This window comes from Polyodon spathula, chromosome 8, assembly GCF_017654505.1.
Source record: "Polyodon spathula isolate WHYD16114869_AA chromosome 8, ASM1765450v1, whole genome shotgun sequence".
NCBI lineage: Eukaryota > Metazoa > Chordata > Actinopteri > Acipenseriformes > Polyodontidae > Polyodon > Polyodon spathula.
This window is the reverse complement of record NC_054541.1, coordinates 41185069-41207575: the sequence shown is the minus strand read 5'-3', so window position 1 is coordinate 41207575 and position 22507 is coordinate 41185069. Positions and strand designations below refer to the sequence as shown.

General features: G+C 36.6%; 1 protein-coding gene across 3 annotated transcripts in view; it reads right to left on the bottom strand.

Moving 5' to 3' along the window:
• The window catches only part of immp2l (inner mitochondrial membrane peptidase subunit 2), a 256942-nt gene that overhangs the window by 9540 nt on the left and 224895 nt on the right, over positions 1–22507 (bottom strand). The window lies entirely within an intron of this gene.

The following is a 22507-nucleotide window of genomic DNA, read 5'->3' as shown; positions in this document are numbered from 1 at the left end:
ACAACAACAAAAAAAACAACAAGCTTGCCATACCTAGTCCATTTACTGTCAAATTGTAATTAATTTTCTTTTGAATAACCAATCGGCAAGGTAACCAATGAAAAGCAGGGGCTTAGTGGAATATAGCTAAGGGCTCTTGGGCCAATCTTAGTCAGAAAATACATTCTTAGAAGTCTGAGAAAAGTCAAATCTCATGAAGAAGCTGTATAAATACCTAGGGGGATAAAGTAGGATTACATGCAGAAGTTAATGTCATCTGTAGGGTTAGAGAGACTTGAATGCATTGGTTTCAGAATGTTGATGACCTTCAATCTGCAGCCCACTTTACCACATACAACTCATTAAATCGCTCTGTCGTAACAGGCACCATTGCTGAGACTAAGGGAGTTCAGGGTAGTTATGGCTCAAGGCCCCAAGGAGATGAAGCTGTCTAAATCAGGCATGTGTTAATGCTAGTTTTGATGTTCTAGAATCATGAGTCCTGTAGCCAGTGAAGTATAAAGCTCAGTGTGAAGCCTCACATCAATTTGTTCTCCTCTGAATCATTATTTGTTATATCTTGGATCAGGAGTGCTTGCCTACACATACATAAACCAATTGTTCGAGAGTAGAATTGAGAAAAAAAGTAATTGTGGCTTTTACTCATGAAACAGAAATGAGATAACATTTAGAGGTAGATGTAAGGACACTCGCAAAGTGATTTGCGGGTGCAAAACCCCCAAAATTGCAAAGTATGTAAAGAATGGCATTCACCTGGAATTCTGCACCCGCTATCAAAGTTGCACTTTGCCATCATTAATCCATTAAAATTACACTAAAATGCATTCAAATGAAAAAAAGAGCATGGAATTGGGTGGGATCTGGATACTAAAAGGGTGCAAACATTATAATATAATGTGTGGATTTTGCCTTGCACTTAGACAATTGCTGACCCTCCAAAAACTTTACACCTCTTCTTACAAGGTGCAAACCATTGTAGAATCAAGTAATTAAAAGCTGTATAAAAGCAGGGACCTGCCATTGGCTTTAGGATAGCTGCTGTGGTACACTTTCTGATGTGGAGACACTTGGCTCTAGTTAAGGACAGGCAGGAACATGTTCAGAGGAGAAGAGCAAGACAAGAAGACCCTGCATATTCAATCCCAGGGTTACTTTGTTTGGGATGCCTGAGGATGCGATACTAAAGCATTATCGTCTCACTCTGCAGGTCATCTTAGACCTAATAGCTGAATTGAGGGATGAGCTTGACCCCAGCAATCTAGGGATCGCCATTCCAGCAATTGTGAAAGTGCTGTGTTCTCTGCACTGCTTTGCCTCTGGTTCCTTTCAGACCACAGTTGGAATGTCTGCAGGGCTAGCCTGATTGACCTTTTCCAGTGCCAGGCAAATTTCTGGATGTTATGCTGAAAAGGGCAGGCTAATACATATCCTTTCCTAAGGATATTAGCATAATTGATGTTGGCTGAGGCTTTTCCAAACAACTCTGTTGAGTTACCTCAGCTGTAAGGACTCTCAGCTCCTCCTAAGAAAACTTTTATTTTCCATGCATGAAAAAAGACTTTGCTGTCCTTACTCTGACATATTTTTTGGTTTGTATGTCATACAGTGCGTACTGCTCCCTGTACTCTTAGCTTTGTCACCTCTGGGCTGCAAGTGAAGCTGCTAAATAGATGCGGTCATTGAGACCTCATTATCATAATTGCGGATCTTTATTTGTATGCGTTGAGTAATTTGCATTGCTCTTAAGTTTACATAGGGCACAGTGCAAAATAAACGCCTGGCCACAATGCAATAAGAATTTTGCATTGTGCCTATAGTTACATCTACACAAACCACTTTGTTCTTTACAAACACTCTCTTATAAGGTAAAAAAGGGAATATTTATGTGATGCCGCTCTTATTTACTTTTATTTATTTAGTAGGTATAGTGCCACGGATAAGGGTATTTGGTATTTTTGAATTCTAAAGCCCCCTTTCACACTGGCACTCCTACCCAGTTGAGACACACTATGAACCAGATTGCAGCAGAGACGAAGAAACCTTTGGTCTAATCAACATTTGTGGATGAAGCATTTATAACAAGCTGTTCCGGGGCATTGATGCTCACATTGTTTACTTGCTTCTGTCACCCAGGTCAACCGTGCTTTATCAGAAGCAATGTGAAATCACGTAGCCGACCCGCATGTTCAAGTCCTTTGCTTTATGCATGGCTGCTGTAAATCAAAGGCAAGATATATACTTACTGATGTACTGAAAGTATCACCTGAAAATTTATAGAGTGATATTTGTTTTGCGATATATTATCTGACAGTTCTTTTAGCAAATATATCTCACACATTGCTTTCAATTTTGCCAGGTCCCAGTGGAGCATTGAAAGCATTTTGTGCAATAGATGTGCAACAATAATAAAAAGTGACCTGGAGGGTATGTGGTTTTTCTGGGACATTTATTTCATGTCTTGTTGCAGAGGAATACATTACAACTTGACAGATAAAAAAGTACACATATCCTTCCAAAAGCAACTGTGTAGATGCAAGATCAGTGTTAACAAAATCCTCCAGGAAGGATCTACAGATGTTTCAAATTATATACAGTACTGTGCAAAAGTTTTAGGCAGGTGTGAAAAAATGCTGTAAAGTAAGAATGCTTTCAAAAATAGACATGTTAATAGATTATTTTTATCAATTAACAAAATGCAAAGTGAGTGAACAGAAGAAAAATCTACATCAAATCAATATTTGATGTGACCACCCTTTGCCTTCAAAACAGCATCAATTCTTCTAGGTACACTTGCACACAGTTTTTGAAGGAACTTGGCAGGTAGGTTGGCCCAAACATCTTGGAGAACTAACCACAGTTCTTCTGTGGATTTAGGCATCCTTAGTTGCTTCTCTCTCTTCATGTAATCCCAGACAGACTCGATGATGTTGAGATCAGGGCTGTGTGGGGGCCATACCATCACTTCCAGGACTCCTTGTTCTTCTTTACGCTGAAGATAGTTCTTAATGACTTTCGCTATATGTTTGGGGTCGTTGTCATGCTGCAGAATAAATTTGGGGCCAATCAGATGCCTCCTTGATAGTATTGCATGATGGATAAGTATCTGCGTGTACTTCTCTGCATTGAGGAGACCATTAATTCTGACCAAATCCCCAACTCCATTTGCAGAAATGCAGCGCCAAACTTGCAAGGAACCTCCACCATGCTTCACTGTTGCCTGCAAACACTATCTCTGTACACTCGCACTGTACCGCTGTCCAGCCCTTCGGTGAACAAACTGCCTTTTGCTACAGCCAAATATTTCAAATTTTGACTCATCAGTCCAGAGCACCTGCTGCCATTTTTCTGCACCCCAGTTCCTGTGTTTTCATGCATATTGGAGTCGCTTGGCCTTGTTTTCACGTCGGAGGTATGGCTTTTTGGCCTCAAGTCTTCCATGAAGGCCACTTCTGACCAGACTTCTCCGGAGAATAGATGGGTGTACCAGGGTCCCACTGTTTTCTGCCAATTCTGAGCTGATGGCATTGCTGGACATCTTCCGATTGTGAAGGGAAGTAAGCATGATGGGTCTTTCATCTGCTGCAGTAAGTTTCCTTGGCCGACCACTGCATCTATGGTCCTCAACGTTGCCCGTTTCTTTGTGCTTCTATAAAAGAGCTTGGACAGCACATCTGGAAACCCCTGTCTGCCTTGAAATTTCTGCCTGGGAGACCTTGCTGATGCAGTATAACTACCTTGTGTCTTGTTGCTGTGCTTGGTCTTGCCATGGTGTATGACTGTTGACAGTAAACTGTCTTCAGCAACCTCACCCTGTTAGCTGAGTTTGGCTGTTCCTCACAAAGTTTTATTCCTCCTACACAGCTGTTTCTGTTTCAGTTAATGATTGCGTTTCAACCTACATATTGAATTGATGATCATTAGCACCTGTTTGGTATAATTGTTTAATCATACACCTGACTATATGCCTACAAAATCCCTGACTTTGTGCAAGTGTACCTAGAAGAATTGATGCTGTTTTGAAGACAAAGGATGGTCACACCAAATATGGATTTGATTTTGATTTTTCTTCTGTTCACTTACTGTGCATTTAGTTAATTGATAAATATAATCTATTAACATGTCTATTTTTGAAAGCATTCTTACTTTACAGCATTTTTTCACACCTGCCTAAAACTTTTGCACAGTACTGTGTATATATATATATATATATAATATATATATATATACACACACACACACACACACACACACACACACACAATAAAGGTAAACAATCTAAACAATTGTTATACGCCCACTGGATAGTTGCATTATATCATCACGGAAGCGTGTCCATCTGGATAGACGTTCAAACATTGTGTGGTGAACTTGATCATCATTAATGTTCAGGAGCACATAGGCTGTTATTCGGCCTGCTTCCTTGGAGGATACAGCCTAGTTTGCATGTGCAAATAGATGGATGGTCCTAATAAATATTTATGTATATGTAGAGCTTTTTTTGTTGCAATAGAAGAAAGAAATAATGCAAGTCGTAAAGGGCACTAGATTTTTGATTAAATCAAGGCCATACCAGTAATTTGTCTAATCAAGCTAATGAATTGTGCTCGCCTCTTTTATTGTGGAGCAGATTGATGTGAATACGGAGTTACAAGGATGTCTTTCTTTATGCATGTTTTATAATGGCTTAACTGGTTTGTGTACAGAGGTTCTGGTTTTAGGGATTTAGCTCTATTGCTACCCTCACAACTGGACCTCATTTTACTCAACAACGGTATTTACCTTCAGATCCCTTTATTATAGAATAGGTATGGATTTATTTTACACCTTACTATTTTATGATGTTTGTCATCATTCTGAGTGCTTCTGGTGTATGGTCAGAAAGTGGTATGTTGTCAGAATGTGGTATGTGTACCTGTTTAACGCCGGAAAATGGTATGCTGTCAAGGCTGTGATTGACTACTGCCCAAGTCACTACGAACAAGACCAACCGTAGTTCACCCACAAAATGGTATATGTTTACAATTTTAGATAACCCAATTTGTTGCCCATCAGTTAAAGTCACATAAATTTGCTGAAATGTGAGAAAAAATGATATTAAAAAGAACTTTAAGGGCTCAGTACCAAACTCAGTACCTCGTACCCCATTCAGACGGGCGTGTCCTTGTTTTCTGAGCTGCAATCATTTGCACATGTCTGGGCAAGCTCAGGACACGGTGTACCACGTTTTAGTGTTTTTATTAACTTTCTAAATCTGTCTTTACCTTGTTAAGCTGCTTTGAGATTGTTTGGGTAACCCTACTGTAAGTTCTGGGACTGTAAGGGGAATGTAAAAAATAATTTAAAAACATTATATAAAAAAGTTACTTACTCATTGTTTTGTAACTATTAAAAAAAACAGGGATATGTTCTTAAACAATGAACTTAATACGTTCCCTTTTTAATATATGTATAAACAAAAGTATGTTGAAATGAAAAAGTTCTGATTTGTTCAAAGTATGACAAAATAGTGCAGATTTTACCCAAAATACATTTTTTATATTAAACCTAAAACAGTAAAAATAAATAAATAAAGAAAAGAAAAGAAAAAAAACTAAATCTAAAAACCATAAACCCCTAGTCGTTCACTTTTACAGGATGAAGATTTTGCTGTGCTCCGTTACCCTACTATGCTGTCATGCCTGGTTTTGCTCTGGCACACAATCAATAATCATGTGTTCAATCTTATGGTAATGAAGGATACAGCCTTTTAAATTCTCTGTGCTCTGCCAAATGAGCAAACAGCTATATTAATGAAAATCGGGTGAAAGCCAAAATAATATAATGGAAAGGAAAAACACTTGAATTAATTCAGCTTTTTGAAAAGATGGACCTCTCTGATGCTTTGTGTAGACACAGTTTGCTGTTTAATGGTTATTTTGAATAACCAGTATGATAAGGTAACATGTATGGGACCATGTAGGGGGTTTAAAGCCAAATGCAGTCTTATATACTGGTACAATGAGAAGTGCAAGCTACGTACAGGCTATTTTTTTTTTATTTTTTTATTATTGTTTGGGATAGCGAGATTTAGCTGTGAAATGCGTTATTTGATTTACATGAGACCACAAAAACACACACAATATGAAACTAATATTTGGGACCTCGAACTATTGAACGTCTAGTATTTAGAACATCCGGGCTCTCTGGCTGACTGCAATTTCAAATGAAAAATGTTCAGTATACTGAACATAATGGCTGAATAATAATTATTCAGTAATTTTGTTATTTCATTTGCAAATGTCACCTGAAATATTTTCAGAAATGTCTATGTTTAAACAAAACATCGCAGCTTCCCTATAACATCCTGTAGTAGCTAATTTTAGAAATGGTGAAATTAAAAATTGAAATTTGTGATTTATGGATTGATTATAAACCCTTTATGGTCAGTCCAAGCAGATTTACATTGATACTCTTGTTTTATAGCTTGCTCCTCATTTTACACCACCGTAAAAACAGGTCTAAAATAGTAGCTAAATTTAATGTTTGCTCTTCTTTCCAGATTGAAACCTGGATCTCTGTAACAGGTGCATTGACATAATGAGATGCATAGGAGCAAAGGCGCGAGTGGAGCAAGTTAAAAAAAAAACAAATGCTTTTGAAAATAGTATTTTGGAGCAAAGCTATGAACAGTGGAGTGGCACAAAATTAACTCACAAGCAAAACAACTTCAAATTAACATTTGCCTGTTAATTTGTTAACTGATTATTATAACTCACTGTTGGCTGCCCTTCCAGATGCCACATTACTACATAGATTCCCAAAGCTCTGTCTAATCTACCAACATTTTATTTTGGGAGGTTTTATTAAGTAGTCTTAAATGCTTTTTAAAAAAAAAAAAAAATTATTATTACTCTTATTTTAGAATTTAAATTGGTGTTTCATAGAAAATGGTACTGTGACAGGGCTGATACCTGCCCCTGTAAATAGAATGTTTTGCTTTGGGTTTATAAACAAAATACAATTGTGTTTGCTTTATAAATGAAAATGTTAAATTCTGGGACAGTGACATGGCAGGGCTGGGAGGTTAGGCTTTACATCCCTGCCGAATTGAAATGGAATGTGCAGCAGGTGGCCAGGTGTCAATTGTATAATGCTGAACCATTAAAACTGGCCGCATGCCTTTAAAAAGAGGTCTAGAGGAAAGCCAGCCCTTTATTGGTTTTTCTTTTGTTTGTGCTGTGCTGTGTTCTGTTCTGTTCTGTGTGTACCAGCGTGAGTATTCATGACTGTGTGGATAGCCAGGGAGTGGGATCCAAGTGCATGACGAGAACCACAGTGTTTTTATGGTAGGGGTTCATTTAATCCCACCACACTTTATTTCGTTTTGCAGGAAGCAGGATCACCCTTTTAGTGGAAGCAGTGCGTGGCCCGTTCTATTGTTGTGTACACTGTGTTTGTGTATGTCATTCCGCAGTAGGTTTACCATTGCTGGTACCCTAGTGGCAGCCTGAACCACTGCACTTAACGGTGTGTGAGTTCTAACAAAACTTGGATGCCTGTGCAGCATTTCAACTTCAAACTCTGTCTCATCTCTCAGCTGAGACCCACACAGTAACATAATACTCCTGTCACAGGTTCTAATAACAATTTGGTATTAAAAACTCTTGGCCCAGAATTCCCTAGGATAAACTCACAACAAATCTACCCAACACAAATGCTGGCCTTCTTGTAGTCCCAAAATTCTGATTGAATATTTGTGGTGCCAGTGCATTTCGCTCTCATACTCCACTGCTAGAATTCTCTAACTTGTGTCTTCAGAATCCAGGCACAGTATAGTATACATTTTTAAGTCTTGACTAAAATGCTTGCATTTGTTTTCCATCAGGTTTGAAACTGGTTACAAGTATGAAAGAAAAAAATGGTTGGTTGTGATTTCTACATACAGCACATTAAAATGACTGCAGCAGTATTAAGTAAATCCCGGCATGCCGCTGAAGCATCTTACTGTGATGCACTTCATTAGTTTGACTCCATGTGGTGTGCAGGTGGGAGGAATGTGTAAGGAACATTAACAATTCTATTGTGTACAGTATATGCATATACTGAAATAGCTGCATGTTTCTTTACAAAAGCAAAAAGCAGCTATGTATTAATTGTCAGTTATTTTGCAAAAGAGGGTAATAAAGCTATTTTACTGCACTGCAACCTGGATAAAACAATTACTTCATTATTTACCTATTTTGGATGTTCTAACATTGGCACTTTTAAAAATAAGCTGCTGGTTTCACAAAACAAACTGATGGAGAGATTTGAAATACATGTCTATACTGTGCATAGCAGTTAACTGAGACTACCACTGCTAGTGGTATGTGATAGAGTAATACTGGTTGGATTTGGATAGACCCACATATATTAAGTAGAACTCCATATTTATAGCGTGTTCATTATTCTGGCTTATTCTTCCAAAACAAAAAGAGAAATAAATACAAAAATAACATTTTATTTGCTATAAATTGATGCTTCAGAACTATATATAAACATTAACATGTCTGCAACACAAAAGCCGTGATTTGACAGTACCAGGACGCAACATAGATAACCTAACGCGGGTGGGCTGCATTGGAATGGTGCAAAAGAAATAGGATTGACAGCTAAGGAATTGAACAATAAATAGAATAGAATAATAGATCACAGAGGAAATATAATATTTGCTACCCCAAGTTGTATGACAAAGGCCCTTGAAATTACACAGCGAGACAATATTGATATACCTGATTGAAATATATGTTGAGAGATGAGATCTTCCACGATGACAAACGTCATCTCCACAACATCTGGATGATGGTAAAGTTGTCTGGTACATTTAGTTCCAGAAGGCAGGTAATCAAGCAAAATGAAACATCAAAGAAATAACATTTATTAAACAAAATTGTGAAAAACATTTGACATGTTGTGGTCAATGTTATTGTTAACTGAATTGCAAATTATGAAAATTTCTGTTGAATGCCCTCTGGCATTGAATTGCATGAATGATTTCAGACTCTAACTCAGCTGCTTTGGAGGGGCTGGGATTCAAACACTCCCTCTGTTCTTTCAATCCTGTTCTGAGTGACAGGAAGACCTTCAGAACAAGGAATTGACATGAAAAACCCCATTGATACTTGTCTAGTATCATCAGCAACAGCCGGATAGGAATCAAGAAATATATCAAGTCTACATCACAATATTACCCGCAACATTGGAAAAGAAATGAACATGAGAAACCCCATTGACACTTGCATATAAATAGGATAGTATTATTATAGAGGTAATAATAATAATAATAATAATAATAAATAATAATAATAATAATAATAATAATAATAATAATAATAATTAATAAGGAGTTGTATTGAACTGTCCAATCAGAAAGATGGATGCAGTTACTGGGTGAAACGTGAGTGATTAGCTGATTCACGGGGGGGGGGGGGGGGGGGGGGGTTGATGGGAGACGGTTGGGCTTCAGGAAATATTCCATGAAAAATTTAAAGCACTGGTTATATTGGAACTGTAGTACATTACAATCTCAGAGGGAATGTGAAACAACACTTGATGTCCCGCTAGAAAATGAATCAGCTGCTGCTACTGGTAGACAGATCAGGGAGGGTAGTAAGTATTTTACACTTTACATGTAGTAATGTCAATGCCATGAAATAATGTACCTTGTGTAATTATTAAATATAATAAATGATTGCCCTACGTGCCTCTACCTCTTCTATTAATATAGCAATCTCCTGTGTCGTGAAGCATGGTTTACGTATTCTGTCGGCAAGTGACCTACTACTTGTTGTTCCGACATGTGCTGTTTTTTCTTGCTCTGTGCTACTGCCGCTCGACATAATCGCCACTTCTACATTCAAAACTGAGACTGGCGGTGACGCAAGCGCATTCTGTCTTAAAGGGATGGTTGCCTGGCCCTGATTGGATAGCAGATTCCCCAACCTACTCATCATTGATTGGCTGGGCACTGTCACTACGCCACTGAACGTGCTTATGCTGGGTTTATATTTTGATCAGAATCCCACTTTTGGAGAAGACATGCACTACAGGGCAGACATATTTGACCTTAACCACTGTGTCTGCTATTGCACTCATTTAATCAGAATCGAACCCCCTGTGAACCCCCCAATTCGCAAATCCCCCAGGGAATCTGCAGATTGGTCAGTTAGGGAATCTGCACATTAGTCATATATATCCTATATATATATATATATATATATATATATATATATATATATATATATATATATATATATATATACACATAACACATACATACAGGTAGTGGACAAACAAAATGGAAACACCAATGTAAATTCACTTAATAGGGTGTTGGCCCACCACGTGCAGCCAGTAAGGCCTGTATGTGCCGTGGCATAGAGTCTACCAGCCTCTGGAATTCTGCAGGAGGGGATGCGGCACCATTCTTCCACGAGAAAGTCAATCAACTCACGCCTTGTTGATGGAGGTGGAAAACGCTGTCTCAGGCGTTGTTCCAGAATATCCCATAAATGCTCAATTGGGTTTAGATCTGGTGACGGAGAAGGCCATGTCATATGGATACCATCAGATCATCAAACCATTGGGCGACCACACATGCTCTGTAGATGGGAGCATTGTCATCCTGGAAGGACACCCCCACCACCCCCCCAGGAAAGAAATTCTGCAACATGGGGTGAAGACGATCACTCAGTACCATTAAGTAACGATTAGCATTGACCTTGCCTTCTAAGGGAATGAGTGCACCCAAACCATGCCAGGAAAATGCACCCCATAACATTACAGAACCACTAGAACCCTTCATTTTTGGAACCAAGCACTTAGGGCTGTACCGTTCTTTAGGTTGGTGCCACACATGCACTTGTCCATTTGTCGAGAGCATGGTGAAGGATGCTTCATCTGACCATATCACATTTCTCCACTGCTCGGTAGTCCTTTGCCTGTGCTCTTTACACCAGTGGACTCCAAAAACAAGCATTGCCAGGTGTGATGAGCGGTTTGTGCACTGCAACCCGACTATGGTATCCCACTCTGTGGAGTTATCGGCGGACGGTTTTTGCCTTGCACTTCTAATTAATGCACGGATGTCACAAGTACGTCCTGGAGTATGCGCCCATTGTTGCCCTTTTCTGATGATGTCTTTCCCTTGGAGTTCCATGCCAACATCAGCTTACACACCGTTGCTTGTGAAACATCAGCAAGTTGAACTGTCTTGGTCACTGAAGCTCCTGCCAAATGTGCCCCAACAATCACCCCTCTTTCAAAGTCACTGAGGTCTTCTCTTGCAGCCATGCTAGCCATAATTATAGGCAACCAAGCCTGTCCAGCATTTTTACACATGACCCTAAGCATGATGGGATGTTATTTTCTTAATTAATGCATGAGCCACACCTGTGTGGAAGCCCTTGCTTTCAATATACTTGGTGTCCCTCATTTACCCAGGTGTTTCCCTTTTTCTGTCCACTACCTGTATATATTACTGTTTATTCAAACAAGACAACATACTAATAGTATGTATACGGTAATATTACATTCCCGTTGCTTCAATTCTAATAAGATGTAGTGAATGAGAACATTTTATGCATGTCATCTGCAAAAGTGATGGAAATGTATGTAGATTATTCTCAACCATTTGATTAAATATCATATTTGAAAAAAAAAATCCTTTTATATGAATTCTGACAATGGTAAAACATTTCTTAATTGAAAATGGGTTAATCCAAATGGATACATATGTACCTCCAATTCAATGTGCACAAATGGAGCCTGTATACTAACGTACTGTATTTAATGAAACTGATGCATGTTCAGCTGAATGGAAACAGCACTATATGCAAACAGGGACAGATACTATATTAAATATTACAAGTGATGGATGCCCATGAACACAAAAATTACAGTAACATAACTAATGGAACATACAGTAGATTCTAGTGATAGACAGTGGAGACAGGCATACAGACAAGTCACTTTAGAATATATATCTAGAGAAGCACTTTTCCAATTCCAGTTGTGCGGGAATGGGAAAGCATCTGTCAATATTTCAGTATTTCAAACTCGCATTAAAAAAAAAATCTAGAAAAATAGGAAAACATTCTGGGAACAATATTAATATGTTGTAAAAAAATAAAAATAAAAGTTAAGTTTACAATGTAAATAAACTGATTAAATATGAAATAACTTAATTAACCAGTTTATGTACAGTTTAAACTTTTACTCCTGTTTTATTTAATTTTGTTGCAACTTTATGTACACAGGACATTACTATTTTATAGGGCAAATGTTACTTTCTCTCTCGCACAGATTACAGGTCACAACCTAACTGTAGAAGGCTTGTGCTGTACACACAAAAGACCTTTTGGAATATGCATTTAAAAAATACAGCCATCATGCAAATAGTGGACAGATTACACATTTCATATACAGTACCACTAAACATGTACAGCCTGCCTAAAGGATTAAAAATATATACCTTAACACATCTGAGGAGGGAGTAAGTAAGATAGTTCTAATTCCTAAGCTTTTTAATCCTTCTACTTAGTCTAGCAATAAATAAGCTTTAGACATTACCCGATTGGGAAACCAAACAGACTAAAGGTGATTCTTCTTTCCAAGGAATAAACTGAAACTAAATACAATGTAAACTCCACTATATGAGAGGTAACTAAAAAGAAAAACATTTAAAATAAAATAAAGTGACCTGTTTGAATAAAAGTGGAACCTTACAATTTTTATTATTATTGTTTATCTCTCCGAGACAAAATAAAATGAGGGCAGATGGAAATCATTCGATCAGTTCATCTTTAAACTGTCTCTGAGGTCAGCACATTGTTTAAAAACTATACAATCATATGGTGATGGAAGATTGCATATGAAAAAAAAATAGAAATAGAAAAAAAAAATATGTACATAAAACTTTAAATGATTAAAACATATTTTATTTCACTGTGTTTTGGACAAAAGACCTTCTTCAGCTGTTTAGAAAGTCAAGTAAACACAGTGCTGTTATTATTCAACATGCATCATTTAAACCTTTTCTGTACAGGAAAAAAAGTTAAAAGAAATAGCTATCTACAGTTATTTATTTCAGCATTTTTGTAAATTTTTTTTTTTTTTTACAAAACTCCAAAAATGCTAATTCAAAAGTATTCATACCCTGACAAGGAAAATTTAATTAATAGCTAGTTGAGGCATCTTTACCACTAATGACCTATTTAAAACGATTAGGATGTTTTTCAATGAGCCTTTGGCATAATCCTTTAGTGATTTTTTTTGTCTATTCTTCAATGCAAAATGGTTCCAGTTGATTCAAATTCCGAGGACTTCTCTTGTGCACAGCCTTCTTCAACTCATACCAAAGATTCTCATTTGAATTTAGATCAGGACTTCGACTAGGCCAGTGGTCGTCAAAGTAATTTGGGCACGGGCATAAATTGATCTTACTTGGCTGTTTACAGGCACGTTAACTATTGCATAGGTTCTTATCTTAAACACTGCCTTCTCGCGACATATACAACACACACACACACACACACACACACATATATATATATATATTTCTTTAAGAGTTTTAGTGGGGTTATTCTTAACTCACTCTGATAAGGCCAAGTCTCAGGCAGGAATTGTGCGTGCTGCTCTTATTCTTTTAATAATTTACATAAAATACGCAATGCAAATATTTTTACAGATAACCGTGAATAAACTAAAATAAAAGAGTGTAGATAGCGTCTCGCTTTGTTTCAATTTGATAAATTTGTCAACACTACTGTTTTAAAGATCACTCATCTCCACTACAATTACTCAGAGAAAGTGGATCATAACTAAATGTAATATGGTGTTCCCCTTGTCTGGTGAAATAAAAAAAAAAATAGAGATAGAAAATTAAATTCTAAATATTGAAATGTATTATTTTTCTCAATAACAGTTGGTGAAATTCAATGCTTACCCGGCATAGTAACACCCTGCCTCTGCTCACGAATGATTGGACAGCTGTCAGATCTTTTACTTTCCCATTGGCTACTCACTCGCCTTCAATTTTCATGCAGAATACCATGAATGGCCTCTGCTTGCTTATGATTGGACAGCTGCATAAAACCGGGAAGATATTTGACTCTCATACTGGATAAACTTACAGTCGTTACCGCCACCTGAAACAGACACAGTTTATGTCTCACCAAGCTAAGTTATGATTGGGCTACAGCAGAGACAATGCAGATATTCAATTGATTGATCGTATCGCAAAAGCCACTCAGAAAAGAAAAAAAAATGTCACATACGTACAAGCACAGCATAAGCGAGCAGTGCTGTCAACAGACTACTGTGGCGTTTTTGTTTGAAAAAGTGTTTAAAACCTTTCTTTGTTTTCCCACGCTACGAACAGCCAGACATGTGTTCACAACCCATAATTTTAAAACAGCTGCCGCAGGCACGATGGCCTGGCTTCACGGGCACGAATTTGCCCGCAGGCACCACTTTGATGGAAACTGCTTTAGATCTTCATGTTGTCAAGTCAGTTGAGGTACCCATGATGTGTGCAACCTCTGCTTTTGTAAGGATGGTTTTAGTTGATTGGCCAATATCTTTTGGTATGCTATGGAATCCATTTTACCATGTATTGGAACTACATTTCCTTTGCCATTAGAGGAAAACAGATATTTGACCTCTCTTGACAGTTCTTAACCTTACTTTCTCCAAACGTAACAACTATTAGAACTCATATCTATCATTCAAATGCCATTTTGCAAACTTTAAGCGACTGTCCCGAGAACAGATGAAGTATCAATGATTGATCGTATCGCAAAAGCCACTCGGAAAAGAAAAAAAAAAAAGTGTCACATACGTACAAGCACAGGCATAAGCGCGCACAGTGCTGGTCAAACAGACTACTGTGGCGTTTTTTTTTTGTTTTGAAAAGTGTTTTAAAACCTTTCTTTGGGTTGCCCACGCTACGAACAGCCAGGACATGTGTTCACCAACCCATAAGGTTAAAAAGCTGCCGCAGCCACGATGGCTTCACTGGGGCACGAAATTTGCCTGTGTTCACCAAATTTTGAGGACCACTGGGGACTAGGGCCATTCCAGAAACGGGTTTTTATCTTCTTATACCATTCTGGGAGTAGTTGATGGTGTGCTTTGGATTGTTGTCATGTTGAAATGTCCAGTTGCGCTTTAAACAAAGTTCTGAAGTGGAGGGTTTCAGTTGATGATGTGGCAAGATCTTTTGATATGCCATGTAATCCATTTTACCATGTATATGCGAGGACTAAATTTCCACGTTTTAGTAGGAAATGTAGTTTCATAGAAGGACATTTCCACCCCTATGCTTTTAGTAGGTATGGAATCCATTTTACCATAAAATGCATTTTGCAAACTTTAAGATGAAGAGTTTTGTGACATGTTGATAGAGAGGGTTTATTGGTGGCCTCTTCCGCTTTATATTGGACCCATCACATGCAATACTTCTAACAAGTAAAATCATGGAAACCTAGTGTTCTTTTCTTTGTAAACCTCACCAGACTTTCTCCAAACATAACAACTAGTGAAACTCATATCTATCATTCAAATTGCCATTGTGCAAACTTTACAGCGACTGGTCTTGGTGACATTTTCATAAGAGGGATTTACCTTGGCCTGTGGGACATTGAGACCATCACCATGGCAATACTATACCTCATGGTTGATATGGAAGAGCCCCAGCCCCACTGCAGCCAGTTCTCTTTGAATATCTTTGGAAGGCAATCTCGGGTGTTATTACCTTCCACTTACATTCTTCTGTTTGTCTTGGTGAAAGAACTTCTTTCTCAGCCAAGGAGACATGAGTCTTGTATTCTTGATAATAGAAAAACAATCGTTGTATCCTTCTCCAGCTATGATTGCAAATAATTATCTTTCTGCTCTTACTTTCCCCATATTTATCCTTCTCCAGCTTTATAAAATGATAAATAATTTTCTTTCTGCCTTATTTTTTCCCCATATTAACTTATTGGTAATGACAGCAGTCATTCTATGCCCAACTCTTTTACTCTTGAAGAATGTTCACCTACAATCCAGCATTTTTTAGACTTTTCTAGAATTAGGTTCTGCATCATCATATTGAAATTCTAGCGCTTTTATAGACAATATTATCATAGCATATGAGTACTTCTGAATTAACATTTTTGAAAAAAATAAATAATTATAGATATCTATTTCTTCTAACTTTTTTTCCTCATCCACAAAACTGCTATAAAAGATTTTTCCTAAAATTCTTTGGTTTTCGAGATCTATTTCTAGAATTTATATCCTTCCATTGGTGTGGCTATTACTTTGATTTCTAGAAATTCTTTGGTCCATTGGAAGGTGCGGAGAGCTGGATGCCAAACAAACTTGTATGAACTTTAAAAACATTTTCTGTTATTTACGTATGTTATTTATTTATTTACTTATGCTGTATCAGCTATATTTAAATTGAATATATCAATCATTTTCCACTATAGCCCTCTTCTCCAGTCTGTCATCTTGTTTATGATTTTATATTGTTTCATAATGTATTTCTATGGATTAAATGCTTATCTGGTCATGTGGAACAAGGCAGACTTAAAAATCTTAGACTAGCACTGTAACCCAATGGTAATGCAATGTAACTTCCACAGTAGAACAAAGAATCCCTCTCAGACCAGGGCACAAATTGACAGTCCATCTTTTTCTTCTTACTGAAACTCAATTCTGAGAAAACACTGACACGATTTAAGAAAACAGACAGAAAGGAGATACATTTCACACAAGCTTGAAGCCCAGACACACTATATTGGCTGAGTTATAACAAATTTAGGGTTGTCCTTGGAGCTTTTAACGTCTCTGTCCTTTTTTTTCTCACAGACGTGCTCAAAGGGATTGAAATCATGCATAAATGCTTTCCAGTCAGCACACTGATGCTTCTTTTCTTTAGAAAATGCACTCCACAATCAACGTTAGTATGGGCATTTTTCGTTTTCAATGGGACAGGGTTATTGTGTATACTTAAATAGTGAACCTATTTACTGTCAACATGGCCTAACTAAATTAACCACATTTGTGATTAATCACAATTGTGAAATATCGAGAGCGCACTATACACTAAATGATAAGGCCTGCTGTTTTTAAAAAATGAAAAAATGGTAAAACCAAAAAGAAATGTAGCAGCTTCTATTTGGCTACAAAAAAGAAAAAAGTAACTATTTGTTGGATTGATTTGCTAATTTGTAGAACCCTTGATAATGCTAGAGGGACAGAAAATTGCTGACTGGTTTAACAATGCACAGGAGTTAACAGCTGCATATGCACAGTAGCGTTTACAGTAATAAGAAATCTAAAAAAAATATTAAATAAATACGGACTTCATTACGACAGGACAAAATATTCAAGATTTTACTTTTTCACTATCAGCAGCTTGTTTATAATATTATATTGATAGCATCTCTTCAGAATAAATGAAAAAGTAACAAAGTCAGCCTTGTTTACAATAATTTGTTATGGTGACTGGAGCTAAAGCAGATAGTGTTAAAAGTACGATACTGCCCATGACTATTTTAATGATTCTTTTACAAAAAAGATAAATACAATACCCAGAATTCCAAAGGGCAGAATAAAAACAATTGATGTATGACCCACAGTTTAGCAACATACATAGTTGTTCTGCTTTACCTTAATTTGCATCACTAAACAGTAGCAGTCAAGTCGCTAACTAATTGCAATACAAATACAATGAAAAGAGGTAGAACAGGCTTGTTATCTTGAAGGATGAACTAATGCCCCAGAAATAAAAGGGAAATACATATGGAGCTTCCTAAATTTAGCAGTCACAAATCCTACTAGCAGGGCAAGAGCTGGGGGAACAGATTACTAATGAGCACATTTGGTCCACTGAGAACTATGCGAGTCTACTTTGAATTGGGATGTATTACTGCATTTCATGCAACAAGGAACTGTTTCTTTGAGTCACATTTGACTATTTTCTTTTTTTTGCCCACTTGGACCCTGGTAAAGATTTGACAATCTAGCTTTTCTATATGGTGGAATCTGATGGATGTCTTTTACTATGTTTCTTTTTTTTTATGACAAGGGCATAAGACATGACACAGATCCCACTTAACCCAGTCATGCTGGACCGCTTTAATTTCAGTGTCTTTCTGAGCCTTGTCATTGAATAAGGCTAGGCACTGGAAACATAAAGTGACTATCTCTACATGTCAATTTTTACAACAAAAACATCACACACGGGAAACGCGTCTACCAGTGAGTATTTTGAAGAAGAAAAGTTCAAGATCGAGAGCTGGCTTGTACTTGACGGTACATACACCACACTACACCACTTATTTATTTATTTGTTTGTTTGTTTGTTTGTTTGTTTTCTTACAGTGGTGGCCACATTTATTGCAGTACCCCAGTATAGCTTATAGGTTTAATGCTTTGCCAACATTTATAGTTCTTTTTTTGTTGTTGCTGTTTGTGGTTATATTGAATTCTATAACTTCTGTATATAAATATGATTTCTCTTCATAATGCAAAATTACTGAATAATTTAATAAAACAACTGCATTTTGTACTTATATGTATTCATAAATTTCAAGGTTAAAATGTTTTACATATGATTTGGCAATGTACTTTGTGATATTTTGCTTAGTCTGCACTACTTCCACAAAACAGCTGACAGTGTTGAAAACAAGGCCGTTTTCGGGCACTTTGTTATACAGGCCATAGCTTGGACACAATCTTGTAGCTCCTCAGTGGTAGAAGATATTTGAAATCTGATTTCTATTTTCTGAAATCCTCATTCAATTTTGCAACTGTAAGATCCCTGTAACTGTAACACTGAATGGGTTAAGGCAACAAATCTGTTTTTGTCAGCTCTCTAAATTTACAAAGCACCTACTGTATGGTTATTAATCGATTACTATGCTATATTCCTTGTTTTGACTTCAAGCTGTACAGTTTCTATCAATTTGTCAGCAATTCTAGCAGTACATTTTAAGTCCTCATGACAAAATGTAAAACTTTGAATCAGCCATTTCCAGCATCCAGCCAGGTTTAATAGATGTTATTAAATAATGAAATGAAAAAAAAAAAAAAACTGGTTGGTTGGAACAAAAACCCTGACTGGCAAGGCCAACTCTGCCAATACCTGCTACATATTTGATACTCATGGGGAAAAAAAAAAGGATGTGGCAATAGACAAGTTAATTTTTGCTAATACTGTATACTCTATGGTGGTTCCATTAAAGGTGAAACAACTTCCATAGTAAATTCCCATCTTAAAGTCCTTTCAATTTGTGTTTAGGTTACTTGGTTTAGCCCTATTACCAGTTTTGTTATGCCACACACATCAAAGTGAACTCTGCACTCTGCTTTTATTTGTTTTGCAAACACCAAAATGGTCGGGTTAATGGATCCATGTAATGTAATAGTGAATTGACACACATTAAAAAAATAAGTTACTATAACTTCCTTAAAATAAATCCAAATGGTGGTTTAATGGGTGAATCAATATTTTAGTGATAAGAGCATTTCAAATGACTCCAAAACAGCACATTCAGGGTAATGGATAATGGATACAGATGTAAAAAAAGCTTGGAAATCCACAGGGAATAACATCAGCTACAGTAACACATATTCAAAACATGAATGAGTCGAAAATGTCAGGATAATTTGCTAAATTTAATCTCAGAAGGGCCTTGCTTTTAATTCAATACAATATAATAAAGCAACCTCTTTTGAGCAAACATTTTAATACTATATTTATATTGTCATATTATTTTATTTCTTGAAACAGACACGATTCTTGTAAAATTATGTTTATTCTAATAACATATTCTACACATGATTAATATCAGTTATTTTCTCTTTTGTTTCACATGTACTAATACAATTGGAAGGGGAAAACTTGCCAAAAAAATGTGTGGGTGATATTTGCAGCTTGCTACAAGAATAGATGTTGTTTCATTGTTTGTATAATTTCACATCTTTTTTTTGTTCACTGAATCCAGGACCTTGACAAGAGTGGAGATAAAGAACACGCTACATGGCCCTTAAAGTCAATGTATCCCTTTGATCAGCTAACCCACTATGAGTAAGGTCAAGCCGTTATGAGTGGGAAATGAACTGGCATCTACAGTTAGAGTGTACAAGGACAAGTTCTTGCCATTTGAAAGAAAGCTGCTACGTGATTACCATCAGCTCACTGCACTGTAACAGTGGGAGGATGTCTATAAAAGGCAGGCAATCTTCCATGTTCCTGAAATAGAGTATCTAGTTTAAAGATGGAATTAGAATCAGATCTCTGAGTTTTTTTTTTTTTTTTTAAAGATATAACAAACGAAGACATAATAACAGAAGTGCTGTAATCAAAAGTAGGAAGAGTTCATAGCTTAAAAACAGTTGTTGCTGAAATATAAAGAATCTGTAAGGGCCTACCAGAGTAGACGGCAACATTTTATTATTCATCAGACAAAACACAGACAGCAACATCCTTTATAGACCAATGCTTGCCATATTATTCTAGTGCATGCCATAATAAGACCAAATGCATGTCACACTACTTAAACTTCCATAAAAACACATCTTGGCCTAACCTTCCATTTTGTTAGCAGCTGTTGGTAGAAAGCTTTTAAACAACACAACAAGTATAAATGGTATATTGAACTCATCAGATATTTGGACGCATTCAACAACCTTTTTTTTGGTTTTGTTTTGTTTTTGATAGCTTGCTTTGTTAAACCGCTGCCATGAAAATGGTTGAGGGATTTTGTTGTCATCTGGGCTTTTCTTCTATCTCATGATTGACAGTAAATGCTATTTTGCCCAATTACATTCGCTATTTTTACCAGAACACCTCTTGTTTGACTAAAGCATAACTCTGAACATCTTATTCTATTTAGTGCAGTTTTATTTCTTTATTTATTTAACATCAATGTCCTTGTAATCATCTAGTGTTTTGATACATATTTCATAAAAGTTTGTTACAATGTTTATTAATCATTTTAACTTTCTCTTATGAGCTTTATTCGTCATTTAATAATGAAGATAATGGAGGCTAATTTTTTTAAATTTTTTAGAGTTGTCTATAGTGTTCTACTTTTATGGCATGGTTGAAGTTTGATTTAAAAATCCTAACTATCTGAGTAAAGCTGTCCCTACACCTAAACCTACTTGTATATCCCATATAAACAAAAGCAACCTTACTGAATATTGAATAATGTCTCATTTCTGCTGTACTTCAGAGCACAAAAGTTCTAACAGCCAGTATATACAACAATGTATTGTAATGAACAGACCCTAATGGATTATATTATATATACTAAAGCAGTGGTGCACAACTCAGTCCTGGAAGGCCCGTATATCTGCATTCTTACATGCCTCTCCCTCTCCAGTTCTCGCTCCTCCAAACACCCACCCTGAACAGGGAGAATTGCAGGCTTATATATCGTGGCTGAGGGGTTTAACTAGCTACTAATTATGCACAAGTTTATTAACGTGGATGGGGTTTCCCATCCACGCTGCAACACAATTGAAAAAAACACTGCTACGCTGTCACATAAATACAATAAATACATTATAATACAAGGTAAATACAAAACATGCACAAGGAAGTACCGCGTTCTTAAATAAATATAAAATAAAAACAAAACAACAACGTAGCGGACAGCGCCTCGCTCGTCCTCCACATGTAAAAACAAATACATTTTGGCAGGGCTTTGCCTGTTACAGGGACCAATTCAATTGCTACAGTCTGTGATTGTGTTAAATAATGGTCATGAATAACATGCATAAATGATCAACTGCAAATCATTATGTACTTTTTAATTTGTGTATTCATTCAACAATCCTTAAATACAATCAGTATTTTATATCAGGGCTTTCTGAATTTGCTCAAGGTTTTGGAATTTTTGTTAATGCACCACAGGGTTTGGGGACAATGTGTCTATTGGGATATTTGATTGAAATGCATCATTAACAAAACGTATACATTTATAATTGTATATACTTCTTACTGTATATCAGCTCAAAATACATTAATTTGTCCACATTCAACTGTTACTGACTAAATAAATGGTTTGTGTCTGTTTTTAGTTTTACTTTCTTGGAGGGGTTGCATTTCAGACTTTAATTGAGGTAAGCATTAGTTCACACTACACACATCGCTGGGTTGAGCCTGTAGCAATGGGGAATGAAAACTGCATTGCCTAACTGAAATCAAATCATTATTACAGTCAAGCTAATTGAGCCGAAATCATTCAGTACGTTCAATGAAGAAAGAAGAAACAGTGTTTCAACAGTGTTTAGAAAATCTGAGCATTTCAGTGGTAGCTTTTGGTGCAACGCTGTTTATAAATCAGAGATATAAAAATGGAAAATAAATAAAAAACACAGAAAACAATAGAAGATACGATCATTCGTTAAAAAACAGGTTTGTTGGGCTAATGTTTTTTTTATTATTTTTTTTTTTACATTCTTAAATTGAATTTTGAATTTTTCA